Source organism: Phyllobates terribilis, unplaced genomic scaffold (genome assembly GCF_046119375.1).
Source record: "Phyllobates terribilis strain yellow unplaced genomic scaffold, ASM4611937v1 Scaffold_5__5_contigs__length_657084704, whole genome shotgun sequence".
NCBI classification, from domain to species: domain Eukaryota; kingdom Metazoa; phylum Chordata; class Amphibia; order Anura; family Dendrobatidae; genus Phyllobates; species Phyllobates terribilis.
In genome coordinates, this window is record NW_027362765.1 from 225,657,800 (window position 1) to 225,663,799 (window position 6,000).

The 6,000-nt window shown below is 53.2% G+C and overlaps 1 long non-coding RNA gene across 1 annotated transcript in view; it reads left to right on the forward strand.

The window, feature by feature from the left end:
- LOC141271065 (uncharacterized) overlaps positions 1 to 5,490 on the forward strand; it is a 91,281-nt gene extending 85,791 nt beyond the window's left edge. The window contains exon 3 of the long non-coding RNA XR_012321817.1: positions 5,346 to 5,490. This is a non-coding gene — a long non-coding RNA (uncharacterized lncRNA). The remainder of the gene's footprint in view (positions 1 to 5,345) is intronic.
- Positions 5,491 to 6,000: the final 510 nt, after the last annotated feature.

The window sequence follows — 6,000 nt, forward strand, 5'->3', positions numbered from 1 at the left end:
CTCTTCTCTAGGCCTGCCTCTAGAGCAGCACTCAGCCTGAGCTGCTGCTCCCTGTCAGCTCTCCTCTCCTCACAGACTGAACACTGTTCTAAGATGGCTCCTCCCTTTTATACTTCCCTCTAGCCATGAGCCCAGGTGACCAGCAACCAATGAGCTCCTTCCTACGCTCAGGAACCAACCCCTATCTGCCCCTACAGCACTGGGTGTTCCACCCCCCCCCCACTCCAGACAGGGACATAGTCGGTCGTGCCTGCACTTCTGTCTAGTGGGAGCACCGTTGAGCTGTCCCTCGGAAATGGGGTGTGTGTGCTAACTGAGCCCTGGTCCATACTCCATCCTTACCTGGGAGTGGAATACCACACCTCTGGCAGAGGTGCAATACCCCTGTAGCGGCCGAGCCCTCGGGGCGCTACATTCCCCCCTGGTAAAGCACAGCACGTCCTCGGGCTGGAAAAGAGCAAAAACAGGTAATTACAGGACATGCAAAACTTTTTAAAACTTTTCACATCAGAAAACAGGCAACATAGTTCAATTCCCTTTATGGGAAACACTTTTCTTGTCACACTATTATAAAACGCTTACTAATACTTCTGGAACTCTTTTGACATATAAACACTATTAGAAATCATTCACATTACTATCTAGCAGCTTATAAAAACTTTTCATATAAAACATTTGCAGGAAAACATTTTTACAACACATTCTTGGATCCTGGCGGCGGTGCAACTTGCGACCAGGTGTGCACTCTTCTTGTAAGTGCAGGAACTTTGGCAAACTTGTAAACACGAGGGACTTGCTGTCCCGAGGTAGACGTGGTAGTCTTTTTATAAAACCAGTAGGGGGCGCTTTAGGAAGCGCAACTATTTACAGGGGGTGGCCGCTCTCAGTCCTCGGCCAGTTTTGGGAAGGGGAATGGCTGCTCACAGTCCTCAGCCTGATTAGGGGATGTAGGGGGTTAACTTGCACACAGGAAACAGTTCTATAACAGCAATCAGTTCTCTGTACCCTGACGGGTAACTATTTACACAGGTACGTGGCTACTTACTAGTAGCGGTGTCCTCCATATGCTCCTTCTTCCTCCTCAGTGAGCCGATGAACATGTAGGGCGTACGGTCCTTTTGCGCCTACGTGGCGGGTGAAGGTGACCACATCACCAGGGTATAGGTCACGGCCACGGTGTCCCTCAGGTAGATGACTCTCAATGTCCCTGCGGGTCACAAAGACGTTGCCTGCGGTTTCTGGGCCCCTGATGAAACCCCAGCCGTTTTCCATGTGGAATTTGACTATGGTCCCGGTGATTCGGGGACCACGGGCTGCTTGGGGGTCTTGGCGGGCCTTACGTTTTTGTTCAGCACTCTGGGCTTGGAGCCGTTCCTCTCTGACACGCCTCTCTCGTCGCTCCCGCTCAAAGGTCGCCAGTTGCTGATGACAGGCCTCCAGACGACGGACCGCGTCTGCCCGGGTCTCTTGAGAGAACCCCATCAAGTTCTCGCTGTTGGGGTCCCACGCAAATTGGACGTCCTCCAGTGGGGGTAGGGTGACCTCGACGGGTTCAGGAGCCGGTATCAGAGGCTCGCGCGGGGGCTGGGCCTTCCATGGCTGATTGCCGGTCACTTCAGCCGGCCACTCCAGCGGCAGTCCATCCGGACTGGTGTGTTGGGCGAAGAGATCTGCTCCCAGCGGTGGTACTGCAGCAGCAGGGGGCGCAAGCGGGTTGGCGGCGCCCGGGGGCTTGTGGCCTTGCGACCAGGCCCGTGCTGGTCGTTTCCTTGTTGCTCCCAAGGGTGGTACAGCAGGTGCAGGGGGTTCCGTCGGGGCAGCGGCGCCCGGGGGCGCTGGGCCTTGCGGCCGGGCCTGCGATGGCGGTTGGCTGAGCACGCCCGGGGTCAGAGGGCACAGCGTGGGGCGGGGCTCACTGGCAGCGTCGACGGCCTGGGGGCCGGTTGATGGCGGTGGAGGCATGGTGTCGACGGCGGGTCCAGGTGCGTTGGGCTCCGCAACAGGGTGCAGGGGCAGGTCGGCGGCCCTAGGGTTCGGGGCAGGGGCGTCTCCGTTACCTGCCTCTGCTGTTGCGGCCTCCTCCGCGGCGTCGTCTTCAGCCTCCGCTCTGCCTTCACTGCCCTCGGTGGCTGGTGTGCTGCTGGACGTCGATGGCGCCTCCTGCTGCAGGGTCACAGCCCGCCGGGCCACTTCCTCCTTCCACCCGGCGATCACGTCCTGCTGCGCCCGGACCATCCTCCGGTCCAGCTCTTCCAACGCCGCCCGCGTATACTCGGGGTCCTCCTTGGGGAGATGGGCTAGCAGCTCGGTGAGGCTGCATGGTGGTGTAGCTTGCAGCAGGCCCCTCGCCAAAGTACTGGAGCTGATTTATTTCTCCAGCTCCGGGTGCGGCCTGGCCAAACTGATCCAGACCACCCCCTGCCCCGCAGTTTTCTTCTCTTTCCGCCCCCATGGGGGGTGGTCCTGGGGCGTTCTGCTGACAATCACTCTCAGGGGCAGCCCCCCCACGTTGACGGACATTTCTACCGCCGTGCTCATGGTTGTCGGGGGCGGGCTTCCTCTTTGGCGCCATTCTGGGACCTGGCCCACGATGGGAGGCGGCCTCCTGTGGTCTTTTGGCGCGCACATTATGGCGCTCATTCTTCTGGGGCGGGCGCCATCTTTGGTACAATGAAACAGTCTCTTTTCAGGCGCGCAGTACCCGTTGTTAGCGGGCACGAAATCCTGCCGACTACGCCAAAGCTGACTCGCCCCCTGGGCCGTGGGGTACTCGGAACCGGGCGATGGGGAGACGATGGGGGTAGTAGTGGCAACCTGGTTCCGTGGCTCAGGGTGGTCAGGCCAATAGTAGTCTGCTACGTGCTTCAGATAATGTCCGACTACGCCACCCGTGGATTGCGGTTATTAGGAACCGCCGCTGCATGCAGACCGCTGGGGCTGATGAGGTGTGCAGCTAGGGTAGTGTGACTCCCCACGGGAAGAGTGCGGCCCCAGGGCAGTGTAGTGGATGGTGGGAGTGATGGTGGTGAAGGTCCCAGTACCGGTAGTGCCGGAGGAGTGAAGGAGCACACGGACAACAAGTTACAGTCCAGGGTCTTTACTCACAGTTCGTTTGTTCCGGGTCACTTCCGTCGGCAGTGACCGCCCGAGCCGTGCTGCGTCCACCAGGTGAGGGGCTCGGTCAACTCCCAGGCAGTTCAGGAGCATGGCACAGGACCCCCTTTAATCCTTTCTCTGGCCTGCCTCACCAGTGACCCACTTTTGCCCAGCTGCCGTGGACTTGTGCGGTTAAACGTGGGCCCCGTCCTCCGCTGTCCTATATGGTGCCTTCCTAACAGGTTTGATGAGGTGTCGCACCAATAAATGATCACGACGACCGGTCTTTGGCTGAGGGTAGTTTCTCCTCCACCAACTTGGGATCCGGTACCCTTAATCTGCCTGACCCTTCACCCTGGATTCTTGTGGGTTCTTAGGGTCCCTTCCACCTTCTTGTTCCTGAGCCCTTCTGTTTCTCTCTCTCTTCTCCTTCTTTCCTGTTCTGTCTACTCCTCCTTCCCTTGGCCTCTTCTCCAGGCCCACTTCTCCTTCTCCTCTCAGGCTCCGGCCTCTTCTCTAGGCCTGCCTCCAGAGCAGCACTCAGCCTGAGCTGCTGCTCCCTGTCAGCTCTCCTCTCCTCACAGACTGAACACTGTTCTAAGATGGCTCCTCCCTTTTATACTTCCCTCTAGCCATGAGCCCAGGTGACCAGCAACCAATGAGCTCCTTCCTACGCTCAGGAACCAACCCCTATCTGCCCCTACAGCACTGGGTGTTCCACCCCCCCCCCCACTCCAGACAGGGACATAGTCGGTCGTGCCTGCACTACTGTCTAGTGGGAGCACCGTTGAGCTGTCCCTCGGAAATGGGGTGTGTGTGCTGTATGCAGCTAACTGAGCCCTGGTCCATACTCCATCCTTACCTGGGAGTGGAATACCACACCTCTGGCAGAGGTGCAATACCTCTGTAGCGGCCGAGCCCTCGGGGCGCTACAGGGTGAGTACATTTTCTCCATGTATGAGTTAGTATTTGATAACATCCACTTGGACATAAAAAAGCTAACTCATTAGGTGCCACATACTTTGATTACTAATATATCCACAAAGGAGAGGCAGAATGAAAATAACAAAAACGTTTTATTCCACTCTGCAGACACTATTATGTCATGTATCCAGCTCAACATAAAACTTTGGTGGAAGGTACTCTTTAATCTTCAGGAGGAGGTTCTGTATGAACATTACTAGAGGCTAATGCCAAAGCAGTGGTTCCCAGAATTATTGGAAGAAGTGAAGCTGATGGAGTAATAATGTAGTCAAGAATTGAGCAAACCACCAGTCATCACCAGAAGAGTGGACAGGAAATGAATCACAGTCATCAGGAAAGGCATGGCATAATGGTTCTCCTATAAGTTGCCATATCAGACATCATCTAAAGGCCCTAGTTGTCTCAGAAGTTGAGTAGCCAGTGCAAGAGAGCCATAACCTGGTCCAACATACAGTGGGAAAAATAAAATATACTGCCAATTTTGCAAGTTTTCCCACCTACAAAGAATGGAGAGGTCTGTAATTTTTATAGTGAGAGACAGAATCTTGAAAAAAATCCAGAGAACTACATGGTATGATTTTTACATAATTAATTTGCATTTTATTGCATGAAATAATCATTTGATACAATAGAAAAACAGAACTTAATATTTGATACAGAAACCTTTGTTTGCATTTACAGAGGTCAGATGTTTCCTGCAGTTCTAGATCATGTTTGCACACACTGCAGCAGGAATGTTGGCCCACTCCTTCACATAGATCTTCACCAGATCTTTCAGGTTTCGGGGCTGTCGCTGAGCAACATTGAGTTTCAGCTCCCTCCAAAGATTTTCTATTGAGTTCAGGTTCAGGACCTTTAAATGCTTCTCATGGAGCAACTCCTTAGTTGCCCTGGCTGTGCAGATCTATAATTTTCTCCCTGGTGTCCTTAGACAGCTCTTTGGTCTTGGCCATGGTGGAGAGGTTGGAGTCTGACTGATTGTGTTGACAGGGGTCTTTCATACAGGTAATGAGTTCAAACAGGTGCAATTAATGCAGGTAATGAGTGCAGAGTAGGAGGGCTTCTTAAAGAAAAACTAACAGGTCTATGAAAGACAGAATTCTTGCTGGTTGGTAGGTGATCAAATACTTATTTCATGAAAAAAAATGCAATTTAATTATTTAAAAATCATACAATGTGATTTTCTGGTTTTTATTTTTAGATTCTGTCTTTCACAGGTGAAGTGTACCTACGCTAAAAATTACAGACATCTCTATTCTTTGTAGGTGGGAAAACTTGCAAAATCGGCAGTGTATCAAATACTTATCTTCCCCACTGAAGATGGCTATTAGAGAAGAAGAGAGCTGGAGCAGGAGAGAAGGAAACATCTTATTATCAAGCAACCAGGTGCATACGTTGACAAGGGCTGCTCGTGAGGAGGTGCTACCGAAAACAGGAAGGTAAGTACTACACAGTTAGTATTGAAATCACTGTGTGCCGCTTGATGCATGGATGTAATGGGTCTTGCAGAAAGAGAGCAAGACGTGAGAATGACTCTTTTTGTAGCCACTCTTCACTCTAAAAGTGGGGCTTAACTCCATTAAACGGGTTGTCCGCTACTAGGACAACCCCTTCTCAATTTGAATGTTTGCCCCCGTTAAAATAAAAAAGCTTATACTCATTTCCCGTCCGGCGCTGTTCCAGTGTGTAGCATTGGCGTCTCTGCCTCCTGCCGGGAAGAGACGCCGTTCCCCTCACTGCCGCGGCCCCAGTCCGGCGTCTTCCTGCTCCCCTCCTGCTGCTGCTGTGGCACGCACCATGCACATTTTCCCGGGCACTGTGCTTATGGCACGCTCTCCCTCCCTCTTAAAGGGGCAGCATGCGCCATCCTAAAGAGTCCCCGGACAATGGCCGGAAGACTTCCCCTTTATAAGACACCTC